Source organism: Capricornis sumatraensis, chromosome X (assembly GCF_032405125.1).
Source record: "Capricornis sumatraensis isolate serow.1 chromosome X, serow.2, whole genome shotgun sequence".
Taxonomy (NCBI): domain Eukaryota; kingdom Metazoa; phylum Chordata; class Mammalia; order Artiodactyla; family Bovidae; genus Capricornis; species Capricornis sumatraensis.
Window position 1 is genome coordinate 25129945 of NC_091092.1, and position 18870 is coordinate 25148814.

The following is an 18870-nucleotide window of genomic DNA, read 5'->3' on the forward strand; positions in this document are numbered from 1 at the left end:
AAAACTGAACTTCCGTCAGTAACACAGGAAAGCGTGCATAGAATGAGGCAAAGCTTCGATCCCATCAATTCTAACACCTTTCTTCTGAAGACAGTAGTCCCTTGGCAGGCCCTTCACTGTCAAGCATAGCTACTACCCCTAAACATTAGGACCTCAGTTAGCACTTGACACGTTTTAAGATTTAGGTTATTTTCAAACAACCAGAGTGTTTCTTTGAACTAAAAGAAATTATACAACATGGGGGGGGGGAGGGGGAGAAATGGATGTTTATTGCCTTTTCTAATGTACCCTCATTGGTACATTGGTGGCTCATTGGCAAAGCAGGAGATGTGGGTTCTATTCCTGGCTTGGGAAGATCTCCTGGAGAAGGCAAGGGCAACTCACTCCAATATTCTTGCCTGGGAAATCACATTGACAGAGGAGCCTGGATGGTTACAATCCATGGGGTCACAAAAGAGTCAGACACAACTGATCAACTAAACAATTACCTTTTCTGTAGGTTATTACAGGATTTTAAGGCTATGAAAATGTATGGGTATTTGACTAAAGGAACAGACTCAAAGGGCACAGTGTGGCCTCAGTGTTTTTCAAAGGGTCATTCCAGGGTTACCCTTACAGGCAGCCTTTCTCTGAAGCATTGGGCTTTACCTCAATTTTTTACCATGAATACTATATTCTAAAGCACAATGTATTTGAATTTCTTCTAAATCTTTGTGTATAATAAATGCTCCAAGAAAACACAAGCTGCTTTATTTTGTAACTCCTACTACACACTATCAGGTCACCTCTGCTCATCCAGTGCACCCAGTGTGCTCCAGATAGACGGAAAGAGCGCTGCACAGAGATTCTGTGTGTGTGAACAAGTGCAATGCCAGGAATAGAAGAAGTTACTTCGTGAGTATTGACATTTGTTGAATGAATAGGCAGAATAGCTTTGAGGACTAGTTTTCAACTTTAAGAACATTCCAGAAAAAAACCTTTTGAGACACTTTATACTCTGAAATCCACAAAAGAAAAAGGACAAAGAAAATATGCCAATTATGATTTATTGATATGATTTATTATTTATTAAGGAGAACAATAAAAAACATATTTTGCTTAGTTTAGGTGGAAGGAAAAGGCTGCCAGGATGTCATATAGAGATCATATTGTAGGAGGGAGGGAGTAGTTAGGGCGACTAAAAACCAGTTCCATTTAGTGAATACTAAAATGAGTTTTCCACTGACTCTTGTGTTTTCCTTTATACATTTTAAATATTAATGATTTCCAACTTACAGAGGAAAATAGGGAATTGTAATGGACACCTGTGTTCCTGTGTAACCATGCATGATGCTGAAACTACTGAAGACCAGGAGCCATGCCTCATTTGTTTCATACCTTTCTTTGGCTTTTAATACAGATTTCTATATACATGAAGAGTTCAAGAAGTGTTCAACAACTGCACAGAATAAGTGTCTAATCATATTAGATTAACTGCATCTTCTCCACTAACCCCTCCTCAAAAGACTCACCCTAAAGAAGCATGCATTGTTTTAAATAACAAAAGAATAACAAGAAAAATAAATACTTTTACTGGTACTAGATGAAAGACTATTGAAAGACTGGGGTCTTGGCTCCTTTCAATCATGTGACCCAGCCATATCTGTTTTCCTATGATAAAATGAGGCTCATACAGCCAGCCCTCTATCCAGAGTTGTTACATGAATAAATCAGCATATATTTACATGGTAACCATTGTGAGAGAGGTATTGGGAAGGATAAAACAGCATATTTACCTCCCTAATCCCAACCAACAGCAATGACTTACTTCGTGCAAGGCCTTGATTTAAGCACTTTTGTGTACGGTATACAATCCCTTATCTGAAAACCTTGGTGCCACATGTGTTTCCAAATTCAAAAATGTCCAGACTTTTAGGTAGGCAGTAACCTGCATATCCCTGGAGAAGGAAAAGCCTACCCACTTCAGTATTCTGGCCTGGAGAATTCCATGGACTGTATAAGTCCATGGGGTCACAAAGAGTCGGACACAACTGAGCAACTTTCACTTTCACTTCACTTCACCCTGCATATATATTATGTGATACCTCAGCAAGGTCTGAGGCACTGCCCCATAAACACACTAGTGCTACACTAGTGCTATACTAGTGTACTAGTGCTACAACAAAACCAAATAAATATTAACATTGAATAGAATAAAAGCTATCAAATACCCTCACATTGGTTTAAGTCGAATTTTGTTACCACCTGAGTTTTGGCACCTAACTTACCAAATTAAATTTTCATCACACCTTTTTAATTAGAAATTGCAAATAACAAATTTTAGATGTAACTAACTCATTTAATCCTTCTAAGTACTCTAAGAAGGAAGTTATCTTATTTCTATTTTACAGATGAAAACTATTAGGTATAGAGAGGTTAACTCACACAGTATCCCCCAACAAGTAAGACTCTCAGCTTGCACTGGAACCCAGACAGCCAAGCTCCACAACTGCACTCTTAACAACTATGCTCTATGGCCTCTCTCAAAAATTGCTTGATGGCACCAGACAAACATGTGATAAGTTAAACAGTAATAAACAATTAAAGTATCCAAAACAATAATAGGAAAAATGGCACAAGGGAGCATTTATTCTTTATTCAACAACTATTTATAGAGGATATACCACATGCCAGGTGCTCCAGAGATGACGACACATGAACCAGACAAGGTTCATGCAGGTTGCCTTCATGCAGGTTGCCTTCATGCAGTCAGAGCCCAGTGGGGAAACAGCCTGGCATCAAATAAAGATGATTATGACATGCATGATGGTAAGTATGTAGGACTGCTGTTCGCATCCAGAGGAGGAGAGCAGATCAGGGTCAGGGGTAATAGGATATAAAATTTGAACTGTTCCTTGAGTAGCATTGGGATTTGCAAGGACAGAAAGGAAAAGAGAGGGCTTTTGAAATGGATGATGGCATGGCATCCATTCAAAAGGCCACTACTGTGCACCAACTCCATGCCAAGAATAATGCTAAGCACAAAAGTTCCAAACTAGGTAAAATCCATTTAAACCAACAGAGGATTTCTTGTTAAGAGAATAAGAACGACAAGTGGGATAGTAGGCCTATGTCCTATCATGGCGAATCCTTGAGAATTAAGTTGAGGGGCTGGAATTTGACCCTGCAGGAGTCACTGAAGGTTATTTGGCAGGTTTCTGCTTCACAATATTCAGATTTATTCCTATGGAATGTCAATGACTATCTGCATTCTTATTTGGGGCCAATTAGACCTCCAAGTTGGATTGCTTTCAAGCAAGAGCTCAGGGCAACAAAATAAATGCCAAGTGTAAATTCATTTAATCCTCAAGGAATAGAGAAAACTCTAATATCTCAAAGAATAAAGGTATGGCAATTTGAAAACACTGGAGAAGGCAATAGCTAAAGGGAAGTGGCAAGCTCCTCTTAAAATCCTGAAGGCCATTTCTAAAACCTAAGTTATTTCTTCACATGCAAATAAACTTTCCAACCTTCCAAAGTATATTTCCATGATAAAAAAATTTTTTACAATTCTTTTTTTATTATATTTCTTTATCTGGCTGTGTCCCAGGTGGCACAGTGGTGAAGAATCCGCCTGCCAATGTAGGAGATGCACGGGTTCAATTCCTGGGTTGGGAAGATCCCTTGGAGTAGGAAATGGCAACCCACTCCAGTATCCTTGCCCAGAAAATTCTATGGACAGAGGAGCCTGGCAGGCTACAGTCCACGAGGTCACAAAGAGTAGGACATGACTAAGCGTGGGTATGCCAGTGCACGCATGCACACACACACACACATGCTGGGTCTTAGTTGCAGCATATGGGGTCTAGTTCCCTAACCAGAGATCAAACCCAGGCCTCCAGCACTAGGAGCACAGGGTCTTGGCCACTGAATCATCAGGGAAGTCCCAAACAAATTCTTAAGTTAAACGATGATCTGATCTTTAACGAGGCTGGTGACAACTTACCTCAGGGCTCTGGTGGACAATGTGACAGTGTAAACTCAGCTGCTTCATAACTTACTCATCTTGGAGTTCCCATTCCCTTACTCCCTTTTCTAAGCAGAGTGAAGTCAATTACATATTTTATACATATCAAAGATTTTCATTCTCTTAAACAATTGAGTAGCTAGATATTCTGCTTACCCTCTGCAAAACAAATTTTATTTACATCCACTAATTTTTTTTTCAGTCATTGACCTTCCACAGAAAAGTAGGTAAAAAAGACTCTCCAATGGTTTCCCACTATTTTTGAGAATCAAATTATTTCTCAGACTCTGTAGGCCCTGCATTACCTATTACTGACTCCTTCCAGGCTCCCTAACTCCTTTAAAGCTCACTAGTTTCCATCCATCCTGGCTTGTTTTCTGTTCTTCAAATATCTCAAGTTTGTTTTTCTGTCTCAAGGTCTTGGCTCTTACTCTTCTCTCAGCTCTTGATGAGGTAGGCTGACAAGGTAAGTGCGATCTCTCTTCTTTCACATCTCTGTTCAAAGGTCACCTTTGCTGAGAGGTCTTTCCAAACCACCCTTGCTAAAAAGGCCCTTTCCAGTTTTCCATCTAATAGTATTTCCACCATTGTTCTCACTACCATCTGTAAGGATCTTCTTCATTTGTTTCCTTACCTACTGTCCATATTCTCTGGTGGAATATAGCCTCTGTGAGACTCCAGAAGATCAAGGATTACACCTCTTATAATTTACCATTGTGGCTAGCACATGGCCTGGCAAATAGAAGGTGCCCAACAGATTTTGTAAAATAAATTATTAAATGATTGAAGAATATATTTAAGAGCTGACTGCTATGAATGTCAGTAACTTGAGAAAACCTTTTCACCTAATTTTGAGATGTTTTCTCTAGAGTTTTTCATTTTTAAAAATTCTTTCTACATATTTTTTCTGAGATCTGAGGATACCTGACAAGTTGTTGTGCTAGTTCACGGCAAGAAAAATATACCAGTTTCAACCAATGGATTAAAGAGAAAATGCTTCAAGGAGATTGTAGCAGTTTATTAAACACCAATAAAATCAAACAATTTAAAAAATTGGTTAGTCTCATTTCACTAATGTAAGTCAAATTACATGAAGAAAAGTAATTTAAAATGTAAAGAAATGAAAAAGAGAATTCAGCAGCAAAGTGCAATTATGTTCAATTATGTTTACTAACTTCAGAAATATCCAGTTTGATAACTCCTGGATGTACCAGGTGGATTATCAAACACATTTTGAGGAAGAGTCTAAAGATCCAGAGCAAAATGCCTACGACAAACTCATATCCACCTTTATTTTTTTCTGGCAAACATAAATAGTTCATATTAGGGCAATCTTAGCTTAGACTTAGTATCAGTAATAATCACAAAAGGAAAAAAAATGACATAGTAACATAAACTCTTTTCTTTGAAACAGTTGGCAGGTTTGTATATCTTTCCAGAAAGGGTTGCCAAGAAAATTACAGATTTAGAAGGGTAGGCCTATTTGTATAAATCCCCTTTCCCAAGTATACCCATTTTTCAAAAGGACTAAAGAGAAGTCAGAAATTTACCAAATCAATGAGGGAAACTACAGATCAACTGAAAGCCATATAACTAAACTGATGATCAGTTAATATTTATATTAACTTTAATATAAATATTCTTTAATATTCTTGTGAAAACCACTTTCCTTAGAGCAACACCATAAACCCCATACTGTCACACCACCCTTTCTTAAAAGGAGCTTATAAAAATGGCAGATTAAAAGCACTGGGAATTTGAGGCTCTTATTTATCCGTTTTAAAAAATACATCATTTGATGTTGCAGCAGAAACAACATGCATTGTCTCACGGCCAAAAAAATGCTCCCAGGACAGTGAAATTTAGCTGTCACCTTCATTCACAACTTGGTTTCTTCTGAGATGATTGCCAATTAGTGCACATTGTGTCAATGACAACACCTGGTCACACACCAAGTAAACAATTCTATCACTGTTAAATGTAAGGAGATTAAAAAAAAAACACATGCAGACAAGGAAGCTAATATTTTTAAATGTAAAATGATGTCATAACTATAACTACTTAATGAATTATTTCATTTTTCTCAGTTTTCAAACTTCAACACTGGATATAGCCCATTTCCAGGAACACAGCCGCCAAGGTCGGCCTATGCTAGTTCACTGTTTCTGCCTCCACGTCCAGCTTCTTCATTCAATTTTCTTCACGAGCTAATTAGAGCATGGAAGTGAGTAAACGAACCTCAGTATGGGAGCACGGGGAGAAGGCAGTAGGCTGGTGCTGTGTGAAACTGACTTCAGCAAACAGAAAAGTCATCCCTTTGACATGGTTTTTAAATTCTGCTTCTTGAGGGTACATACAGATATGTGATCTGCAGTAAGAAATTGTGGCTTCTCAACAACAACAACAAAAAAAGGCAGGGACCCTCCCAACAGATTCAGTTTTAAACCCCAGAGTCTGTCAGTTCCAATTCAGTGGGTTTGGTAACCAGCTTAGGCTAACTTGAGTGACTTTATCCCAAACTACTAGTCCTCTGACAACACTGAAACGCTGAACACTCCAGTTTGCAAGAGAAATGGAGCCAAGCATCAAAGTCCCTCCCACTGTCTCTCTCTACGGCCTGCTTGGCAGCGTGGGAAGAATCAGACGGAGGACCATGTGCTAGGATTAAATACAAACATACATATATCCATTCTCAGTGCTTGTGGTTCTTGGACTAAGTTACTGAACACTAGGAAAAAAACAAACTTGCAAGTTCTTTAGATGATGTTTACTAAAGGCTCGTTCCCATCACTCTCAGTACACCGTACAGTAGACTGGAAGCTTCCAAGAAAATCATTAGTGAACTGTGATTAATCCAAAGCAGCCTAGACTTTTCAGAGATGAAGACACTCAAAGCAGAGTTAAAAGCTTCGAGGAAGAGACGAGGGTGCTCCTGACTCGGCAGCCAGCAGCGAAGCCTCCCAAGTTAGAAGATTCGGAGGGAGGGATGGATTAGGAGGCACAAAGCAGAAACTGTGAGAAGGCAAGAGACAGCGGGGCCCGAGGCGGGCAGAGAGACCCCAGACCGTCAAGGGCAGCGACAGTCCCGGAGGAGAAGATCTTAGAGGGGTAACAAAGAAGGAAAGGAAAACTAGGCACAGTGGTCCTCCAAGAACCCAGGCGACGGGCGGAGCCAGCGAGTCGGGGAAGGAGAGATGAGAGGTGCGGGCAGGAGGGCGTACCCCGACAAGTGAGAGAAAATGGGTTGTGGGGACGGAGGGAGGGCGTGTAAAGAGCGGAGGTAACCCCCTGTACGCCTGCAGGTCGCAACTCCTGATCGCGCGCCGCCTGGCCTCGCCGGGTCCCCGGGGCGCGAAGGCGGCCGATGGAGCCGCTGCCACTTCAGGACCCTGCCTCACCTTGTTTGCCGCGTCCCGGCGTCGCGCCGCCCGTCCGCCTGCTGCTGCGCTCCGAGGGCCGAAGAGCAAGTCGCGCGCAGCCGGGGCTCCGACCTGCGGCGAGGCAGCGGCCCCCAGTCCTCCGCACCGCCTTGCTCGCCCCGGTCACTTCGCCTCGCTCTCCCGTAGGCGGAGAGCACGGACCCTACCCCGAACGCCGCTCCGCTGATTTGAAACGCTCCGTCCCAGGGTTCCCCGGAATAAGAGCAGCGCTGCTGCGGCCGCAGCGGCGGAGCCTCCGCCTGACCTCATTGTGGGGGGGGGACAGGGGGAAGGGGGGCGGGAGCCCAGTTGAGGAGGGGTGGGGGAGGGAGCGCGCGGGCGGGGGAAACATGGCGGCGGGGGCGGCCCCGGCGGCGCCTGCGCGGGAGGCGGGGGAGCTGGGGTAGGACCTAGTGTAGGGTCCGAGCGCAACTCCGCGGCCGCCCGCTGCGTGGCGAGCAGGGGCGGGAGGCGGGCTGGTCGCGCAGGGGCCCCCACGCCTCCGAAACCAGGACACTCGGCTTAGAGCACACACGGCCCCTGGTGCCCAAGACAGAAGAGGTGAAAACTGTCAAATATCCGGGGACACGGCGCGCCCGCCAGGAGGAGCGCCCCCGCCCCGAGCCTCCTGCCCGCGCTTGTCGCGGCCCCTCGTGGTCGCAGAGGGCCCGGGCGCAAGGTGTCCCCTCAAGCCACTTCACATCGGTGGGGAGCGCACCTCAAAAGAAGCCTGACCCGGGATGTCACACAACTACTGTTCATCACTCTTCAGATGCGCTTCATCTTTTCCCCCTGCGGGAGTTACAGACGATTAAGAAACAAGAACGAATACGACACTTTACCCAGCGTCTGCTAAGCACGAGCGCTGAATTATGAACGCACTGAACTCTTACAGCTAATCCACAAGGTCCACAGGTAGTGTTGTCTCCATTGCACAACTGCCAAGACCGAGGTGTCAAAGTCAAATTAGTACTTGCCCAAGGTTACATAATTGGTAAGGGGCAGAACAGGGCCCAGGGTCCCTCCCAAGCAGCCTGATTCCAGCGCCCAAGTTCTTAACCGCTGTGCCATGCTCTTTCCAAACTGGTGGAACTGCTTATTCTGAGTCACAATCTTGACTCCCCCCCCCCAGTTCTGCCAGCCAAGCCCCCAACAAAAACCCCAGTCAAGCCTGTTTTTCCCCCTCGCAGGTCTTCTATTCATTCTTTGCCTTCTTGACGGTTATAGCCTGGGGCCATCTTCTTACACTTCTTCCTTTGCCTTTTCTTATAATTCCAGACTCCTCCTCAGAAAAATAATGGGAGCGTGCTGTTAGCAACCAGTTCACTCAGTTTGTTTTCTAAGGAAAGTGATGGGGGGGGGGGGGTGTGGGACGGTAGTTCTCTATGTTTTGCAACATTTCTCTTTGCCTACCAGTAAACTCGTCAGGTGTCTGAGAGCTCAACATTGCTGACTTGGTATTTCAAATTCCCTCCACTGAAATTCTAGTAGTGCGTTTTAAGTAACTTTGAAATAATCAAAAACTGGCAAGAACTGAAGCTATCACCACATTGTTAGACTTTATGAAACGGGTAAAAAGAAAGGGAGAACTCCAAATGCACATGGAATTTATATCATCTTTTACCTGCCTGTCAATGGATTCAACACAATGCATCTTTGTTAACAGGCATGGATGCATTCATTGGCTTCTCCACCATGCTTATTTAATAATTATCACCGTATACCTATGTTACACACAAAATGTCTGTTAGGTAGAAAGCACCTGTTACGAGAGTTTACAGTCTCATTGATGAGATGTGTTTAAAGCAATTGATTTCAGGGTGTATGAAAAATCTGGCACGTTAAGTTAAAAATAAACAAGTGAATACAACTGAGTGAAATACATCCAAGATACTGCTTCATCCCGGCCATAAAAACGTTTAAGTGGGGTAGTTTTACAATACATTTTCAAACAGAAATGATGGGGAAATAGGGTAATCACGTGTGGCCATAGCCTCCCCAATCCACCCTATGAGAAAACCCTCCAGATACATAGCAAGGACGGGGGTATTTATGGAATCTGCATTTGAACAATCTGATAGGAATAAGATAGATTACAAATAGACTTAACTGATAGGAATTAGTTGTTGTTTGGGTTAGAATGCTTTGAATAGTTAATCTAGCGGACAGAGCACCCTGACTTGGAGTCAGAAGACATGAGATATGTTACGTTAACACCACCATTTCTCTTGAGTGTGTCTTCCTGAATTTAGAGTGGGGTAATGAAGATATTGGACTGATCTGCCTCACAGCATTGTTCCAGGTTTAAAAAAAAAAGTCGTGAAAGTACCTTGTAAACTTGTAAAAATTATATATAAAATGTAAAACAATGTTTTTCTTAAATCAGACTGATTAGCCACTAGAAGCTAGGGATGTAATTATGAAAGATGTTACAAGTTACCCTGTAGCCAAAAATGTCAAGAATTAGACAAAGAGTTTGTAATGAAATAGGACAAACTCTGAAGAATGGGGAGATGTAACAGAGGTTCAAGAAATTAGAAAACAGGTCAAAACAAAATAATAATGGTGAAAAGAATGCTGAAAATGGTGATGGCTATTGTGTGCTGAGGGCTTCCCCTGTGGCTCAGCGGTAAAGAATCTGCCTTCAATGCAGGGGACGAGGGTTCAATCCCTGGGTTGGGAAGATCCCCTAGAGGAGGACATGGCAACCCTCTCCAGTATTCTTACCTGGAGAATCTCTGGACAGAGGAGACTGGCAGGCTACAGTCCTTGGGGTTGCAAAGAGTCAGAGCACGCACACACACATTATGGGCTGAACTGTACCCCACCCCCAAATTCATATGTTGAATCTTAAGTATCTCAGAATGTAATGTTACTTGGAGATGAACTATTTAAATAGGTAATCAAATTAAGATGAGATCTTTAGGGTGGGCCCTAATCACTCATGACTGTTGTCCTTATGAGAGGAAATTAGGACACACACAGGCATACACACTGACCATGTAAGGACATAGTGGGAAGCCAGCCATCTGCAAGGCAAGGAAAGAAGCCTCAGAGGAAACCAAACCTGTTGACACCTCAGTCTCAGACACACAGGCTCTATGAGAACTGTGAGAAAATAAATTTCTGCTTATTGTTGTTTAAGCCATCCAGTCTGTGATACTTCGTTGTGTCTACTGTAACAAAAAAAGCCCAATATAACAGTAAAAATTGAAATGGCAACTGGACATCCTCTGTATTAGTTAACTGTTAATTGCTGCATAACAAATTGCCACAAACCTAGTACTGGTCTCAAACTACACACATGTATTACCTCAGTTTCTGGGGGTCAGAAGTCCAAGCAGAGCAGAGCTGGGTGTGATGCTCAGAGTCTCACAAAGTTGAAATCAAGGTGTCAGCCAGGCTGCATTAACTTGTGGAGCTCAGAGTCTTCTTTACAGCTCATTCAGGTGATTGGATTCAGTTCCTCAGGGTGGTAGTGCTGACACCCTGGGCATCTCCAGGCTCTAGAGTCTTCCCCTCTCCATAGTCAGCTTACAATAGGGCTATTCATTTCATCATGCTCAGCAGGAGAACTTCTCTCTCCTCCAGAAGAGACTTTAATTATGTCTTCAAAATCTCTTCACTGTTTTCATATAAAGTAACCTAACCATCACAGTGGTACTTCCCTGGTGGCCCTGCCAGTGCAGGAGGCGCAGGAGACACAGGTTCAATCCCTGGGCTGGGAAGATCCCTGGAGAAGGGATCTTGAGGTAACTTGTATTCTTGCCTGGAGAATCCCATGGACAGAGGAGTCTGGCAGAGTACAATCCATGGGGTCACGAAGAGTTGGACACAACTTATCAACTAAACAGCAACAGTTATCAGAGTGGTCCCCAAGCACTCAAGGGGAAGGGAATATACAGGGTGTGTAAACCTGAGGGGAAGAATCTTGGAGGTTATCTTAGAATTCTGCCACCAGGTCCCCTAGTGGTTTGACAAGATCAATTTAATTATATATTTATAGAAATTCGACAAGACAGAGAGCATGCAGGCAGACATGGACACACACATACACACGCGCGCACACGCCACCAAGCACCCAGCCACGGCTGAGGCCTAGTCCCTCAGGAAGCATTTGCCAGCTTGCTGTGTGCCTAACAGATGTGAAACTAAGGGGTTTCCAGTGCATTAACTCTGATTAGAGAACAAACTGAAAAGTATCAGGCACCTTTTTTAGCCTCTCTGCTCAATTTGCATTTCTTTAAAACACTCTTCTGGTCCATTATTGCATGGAAGTGTTATTTAAGGAGAGCCCACAGGGGGCCTGCTTAAGCCCCTGACTTACTCCAAAGAGTGAAATAAGAAACAGAATAAGGAAGAAGGTTTCTATTCCCCTGTGGCTCACAAAATAACCTAGACAAGTAGCCTAGTGGGGTAGGGTGTGTGTTTAAATATAGAAATAAATATGGACTTTCTAAGTTAAACAAACATGTTTCATCCCCTTAGAGGAGTGAGCTCTTAACTGGGCTTCAAGGAGAGATCGAGATTGAGCTTAAATTAAAGCCAGGAAAGGACCTAAAGAAGCTGTACAGATTTTCTAACATCAAAGATGACACTAGCCATAAACAACATGAACTCTATCTTGCATGGAGGACTCTGGGAAGACTCTAACCCTGCCCTCTTCTGTCAAAACAGAGCTGACTTCTCAACACAGCTTCTATGCATTTCATTCTTACAGGAGCTCAAGTTGGGAGGGTCAGAAATAAAAACTGTCCTGGGCACTTTGGAATCAAAGAGTTCTAAAAATAGAACTATAGGATGAGTGCAAAGGATACCACTGAGTGTTCTGAAGCATGAGAGTAATAAGAAGCAATGTCTGTTTGAGAATCAGCATGACTTCTGAGTCAGACAGGGGCAAAGGCAAATTCAGGGAGACTGGTAAGAAGAGCTGCAGTAGGCAGACAAGTGACGATGCAGCTTAGAATAGGGTGGTAGCAGAAGAGACTAAAAAAAAAAAAGAAAAAGGCAGAGAGAGCAGAGATATATTTAAGAGGATGACCCAGCAACTAGGAAGACCCATTCAACTAGATGAAAGATGATGTCATTCACTATGCTGAGAAAGACTGAAGCAACCAGATTTTGGAGAGGGGGAGTCGGGGGGGGGGAAGTGGGGGACTGCATTGCATAAGGAGGTCCATTTGAGACATATTACCTTTGTTACTGAGATACTCAAGAGGAGAGATCAAGCAGGCAGGGATGTATGCACCAAAGGCTCAGAATAAATTCTGTGTGATGGAGAGGCTTCATTGGCATGCTTGTACAGAAAGTGGTGCTCAAGTGTTGTCTGTCTCCCGAGCGTGCTACAACACGATATACATAACCTGGATGGATCTCAAAATCATTCTAAGTGAAAGATGCCACACAAAAGGGGGCACATACCATACGATTCAATTCATATAAAATTCTAGAAAATGAAAACAAACCTGGAGTGGTAGAAAGCAGGTGATTGCCTGGGGATGTGCACCTCATTTGTCCATTCATTCAATAACTATTTATTGAACATTTCCCATATGAAAGGCCAATGCTAAATTCTATGAGAGACACAAAGAAATATAAGATTTGGTCTCAAAATTTATAAAATCATTTTGAGGAGATATGTCAAAGTTCAAGTAACCACTATACCAAGCACGTGTGATGTGTCATATGTGTGACACAAGCAATGGAAATTCATATAATCACACTTTGTCATATCAGTAAATTGGAAATAAAATCCTAACATCAGATATTTGGTTAAATATATTATATGAATATATAACTGAATACGCCACACTCTTTCAAAAACAATACATGATTTTATCTATTGAAATGGAAAGATATTCATGATAGATTACAAAATGGTACTATGATACCCCCCCACAATAAAAACACACACACACATGTATACACATACAGAGAAATAGTTAAGAAAACTGTACAATAAGATACTAACTGTGATTACTCTTTCGGGTATGAGATTATATGGGTTATATTCTTTTTTTCAATTTTATTTTACTTTTATTTATTTATTTATTTTGGCCACACCACGCAGCTTGTGGGAATCTTAGTTCCCCCACCAGGGAACTAACCTGGGCCCTTAGCACTGGAAGCCCAGAGTCCTAACCACTAGACTGCCAGGGAATTTCTGGGGATTATTATATTCTTTTACTTTTATGTACTTTCTGATTTTTCTATATTGAGACTAAAAGAAGGAAATAATGTGACTTTTTTTTCTAATAAATAGGAAAGGCTTTAGAGAAATTTTGATGCAGAGTCATGTTTTAGCCAAGTCATTTTAAAATTTTTTTTACTGAGATTTGACATAACATTACATTAGTTTTGAGTGTGCAACAAATGATTTGATATTTGCATACATTGTGAAATAATGACCACTACGTCTAGTTAACATCCATCACCATACATAGTTACAAAAATTTTTTTCTTGTGATGAGGACTTTAAGATGTACTCTCTTAGCAACTTTCAAATGTGCAATACAGTATTATTAACTATAGTCACCATGCTGTACATTATATCTCTGTGACTTATTTTATAACTGAAATTTTGTACCTTTTGACCCACTCTGCCCCCCTAAACCCCTCCAGGTATGTCATTTCTAGATGAGATTATATCTACTAGAGATATACAGCTAGAGCAGTTAATTAGAATATATTTCTCGAGAGATGGTAGTTAAAACCATGGAAACAGTTAAGAAAACTCAGAGGAACCTAGACTCACGAAAGACTTGGTTATCACTTAAGACTTAGTTACAATTGGTGCATGCTCAGGTGTGTCTGACTCTTTGCGACCCCATAGCCTGTAGCTCACCAGGCTCCTCTGTCCATGGGATTCTCCAGGCAGGAATACTGGAGTGGGTAGCCATTCCCTTCTCCAGGAGATCTTCCGACCCAGGGATTGAACCGTTTCTGCATCTCCTGCATTGCAGGCAGATTTTTAACCCACTGAGCCACCTGGGAAGCCCTTAGTTAACTAGAGGAGACACCAAAAGAACAATGGGGGAAAAAAAGAGATCACTTCCAAGTGAGAAACAAGAAAACATCAGAATGAACAGAGATGTGGGTGTGCTAAACATAAGAGAGTGAGAGGCACTTACTCTTACAGGAGTTGAGTGCCTGTAGGACTTGCAGTGACACTCTTTAAGTAGAAGTTTCCAAAGCAAGTGTAGAATTTTAAAACTGAATATGCCTTTTTAAAAAACTGTACCATCATATTACAGTATAAAATGTGTCATCTTTCTCAAATACAAATCTAAATATATCATTTAGTGTCAAACTGCTTCTTCTTTGCACATTAGAACTCATAGAAATCAGGAGACTGGAGCTAGAAAGGAATGCAAAGACCATTTCATCTTAGCCCTTGATTTCACAGATGAGAAAATTGAGGCCCAGAGAATTAAACTGATTTGCCCAGGGTTATACAACCAGTGACTTAAATATAGTTACAATTTTTCAGCTGTCTGTGCTAAAGGGGAATGCAGGAGCCTTGGTAAATGAATCCTTAGATATTGTACTAATCTCACTTTGTCAACAGTTTTAAGGTTCCTCCTTTCACAATCTTCCTTTTCCTGTAACTCGGTTTGGGCCTAATCTATGCCCCTTCTTTCCACCTTCCCGTCTCTTTTCCCTAAACCTGTCTCTTTTGTGGGGACTGCTTCATTTTGCCAGGACTCTGCTCCTACGATCTTCATCATAAGAATGCCCCCTTCTCTACATCCTAGCAAACAGCTTCTCCTTTTATCAGACTCAGAGCTAATGTCACTTTCCCTAGGAAGTATTTTCTGTCCACCTAGGGGACAATGCACACACCTCGGTGCAGTGGTGAAGAGCTAAGTTTGTCTGGGTTTGAATCCAAGTTCTGCCACTCACTGTGACCTTGGGCAAATGACTGAATCTCTTTTTGCCCACCTGTATTTTGTAACACGGGGATCCTAATAATTCCTTATCTATTGGATTCTCCTGAAGGTTAAATAAGTTACTATACATGAAAGCACTTAGAACTATACCTGGTACACAGGAAGTGCTACAGAAGTCCTAGAAACTATAGGGACCTCCCTGGTGGTCCAGTGGTTAAGACTTCACCTTCCAGCATGGGGAGTGCAGGTTCGCTCCCTGGTTGAGGAGCTAGGATCCCACATGCCTCATGGCCAAAAAGAAACAAAACATAAAACAGAAACAATATTATAACATACTCAATAAAGACTTTTTAAAAATGGTCCACAGGAAAAAATCTTAAAAAAAAAAGTCTTAAATACTGTCATTATCTCAAACCCACTCCTCTCACCAGACCACCTGAAATACTCTGTGGTATTTTGTACATACCTGCCTCCCCCTACTAGACTATAAGCAGTTACTTGGCATGCACGCACCGCCATGAGCAGTTAAAGGGTACACAAAATAATTAGCCGTGAAGACTTCCATATCACTTCTTCCGTGTGAGCAAGTGAGCTCCCTTAAATACTATGTCATTTGGGCAAGTCTTTTACATTCTCTGACTCTTCTCCAGCATGTAAATGGGATAGTAACACACTATTCAACATTTCACAAACTGTAATGAATAGCAAATTAATATTACTAAGGTAACAGGGTTTGCCTTCTTCATTCTTGAAGATAGTAAATGTGACTATAGGAACTTGTTTATAAGGAGGCTCACCTATTTTTTCAGGTTCAGTTCCGTTCAGTCGCTCAGTCATGTCCGACTCTTTGTGACCCCATGAATCATGGCATGCCAGGCCTCCCTGTCCATTACCTAGCTTTCTTCTAATGTAACATTACATTAGAAGATTTCAATGGCAAAGTAAGTAGCAGGAGCTGCTTGGGAACAATGGTCCCAGTTTCATAAACATGCTATTGTTGGGGGTGTCTGCCTCTTATCACTAGGTGAGACCTGCACAGCATCTGATCAAGTTTGTTTCTCCAGTCTTTCAGCCCAACAAAGTCTCCATTGCATCTGCAGTTGTTGATCAGTTTCTGTAACTGATTCTATCCAAAAGTCAAACCTTCCCTAACCAGCAGTGATGACGCCTCATGCCTACTAATAGCCACAGAACAACTTCAGACTAGCCTCAGCCTCTGCTAACACCCACAAAATAAAAACGTCTAAAGTAGCACCAGCCAACAGAAATATAATGTGAGCCAAAAACATTAGCCACACATGCAATTTTAAATTTCCAAATAGCTACATTTTAAAAAGTAAAAGGAAACAGGTGAAATTAATTTAATAACATTTTATCTAAGTCAATGAAACCAAAATATTTTCAACCAGTGATCATTACAAAAAAGAATTAATGAGATATTTTATATTACTCTTTTTTTATCCTAAGCCTTTGAAATCCAGTGTGTATTTTATACTTACAACACATCTGAACTTGGACTGGCTATATTCTAACTACTCAATAGCCACATGTGGCTAGCGGCTACCGTATTGGACATGGTAAGTTTAAAGATCTGGTTTACTGACCTGAAATAACCTAAAATTACATACTTATATATAGCAGAGAATTGTCTCCAGCAGCATTCCCCTTGCACAATACCCTACGAGTGTAAGAAATGACATAGAAGATGTAATTTTTATTATCTACACATTAAAGGTTTTGCTAAGTACTACTAATAAACTACAAAGGCATTATCTAGTAATATGATAGAATGGCAAACGTGATAGTACAGAAAAATATGAAAATTCTAAAGGATTAATTGCATATGGAAGACCAACTGTTACATTTCTGACCAGTCAGAAGAGAAATAGGGAGCAGGAATTACCCACTGAGTGTATCAAGTTTAGAACAGAAGACATTTTAAAAATAAAAGCAATGCTTTGTCTGAATTTTTGAGGATTTGGAATCGCATGAATATTTTTAAAGAAAAACAATTGTATTACTTTCAAGTATATAGAGAAGTGCAAATTAGACTGGCAAAGAGTTGGTAGAAACTCAGATAGACCCGCTCTATTAATCAGGAAGACAGTCAGCCAACTAAGGGCATCTAATACTTCCCACATGCTATGTCCTCTGTCTAAGCACGCCATGCCCCAAGTCCTTTTCTCCCAAGTAACTTTTGCTAATCTCCAGATCTCAAATTAATGTTTTTCTCCAGATGACCTTTTCTCATATCTTAGACTAGAATGGATATTTCTGTAATATTCCCAAAGCACCCTGTACTCAAATAGTATCACCCCATTAACGTAAACCATTATTTGCCTTTGTGCTAGAATGTAAGCCTCATGGAGGAATGAACTAGGTGTGTCTTGTTTGTTGGTGAACCCCAGTGTCTCAAATGAAGCCTGGCACACTGGGAGCATACAAATATTGTTAAGTCATTAACTCAAGTCACTAATAATTATGTTTTGTTATGGACAACTGTTGGGTTGGCGAAAAAGTTCATTCGGGGTTTTCTTGGACAACTTTTTGGACAGCCCAATGTATTAGCATACCAATTGCACGTAGAAGAAGTCATCAACAGTGTTTATTCCTTTAAGTACTTTATACTCTTCTAATACAGTCATATTTATAATACTGATGTTCTTGGCAATGTTTTTATTTTTCCATGAAAAGTGAAAGTTGCTCAGTCGTGTCTGACTCTTTGTGACTCCATGGACTGTAGCCTGCCAGGCTTCTCTGTCCATGGAATTCTCCTGGCAGAATACTGGAGTGGATAGTCGTTGCCTTCTCCAGGGGATCTTCCCAACCCAGGGATCCAACTGGGGTCTCCTGCATTGCAGGCAGATTCTTTACTAGCTGAGCTACCAGGGAAACCCCTATTTTTTTTTTTCCATGAAGAGGGCAAAATCTCAGTTTTGGTCTGCATATTCTCAATCAATGAAATGCATATTAATGAAGCTATCCTGTATTATGATTAAATAATCCTTGGAACTTCACACCAGCCACTTCATCTCAGGGATTAAAGTTTTAGAATGTGATTTATCTACCTGACATAAATGATTTTAAGGTTGTCTCTCTTTTTAATTCAGGCCCTAAGGACTGGAACTACCTAATACAGTGAGTGAAACTCGCTTAGTCATGTCCGACTCTTTGCGACCCCATGGACTATACAGTCCATGGAATTCTCTAGGCCAGAATACTGGAGTGGGTGGCCTTTTCCTTCTCCAACCTAACACAGAGTTTGGAATATAAACCCCACATTATATCCATATGTATGTAGGGTTTATATCCAAACTCCACATATATATGTGGGGTTTATATCCAAACTCCATGTATAACATTCATGATATGGGAAACTGTATTTCACCTGAATTTTAACTTTCCTGACATTCTTGGAAAAACTAATTTTTTAACAACTATTTCCCCACAGCATGAAATATGTACAGCCAGGAGCTACCCCATTAAGTAGCCACACCCATCTTACCCAACTCTAACACTTTGCTAGTAATTAGCAGTGCAGCCTCAGGAATGTTAC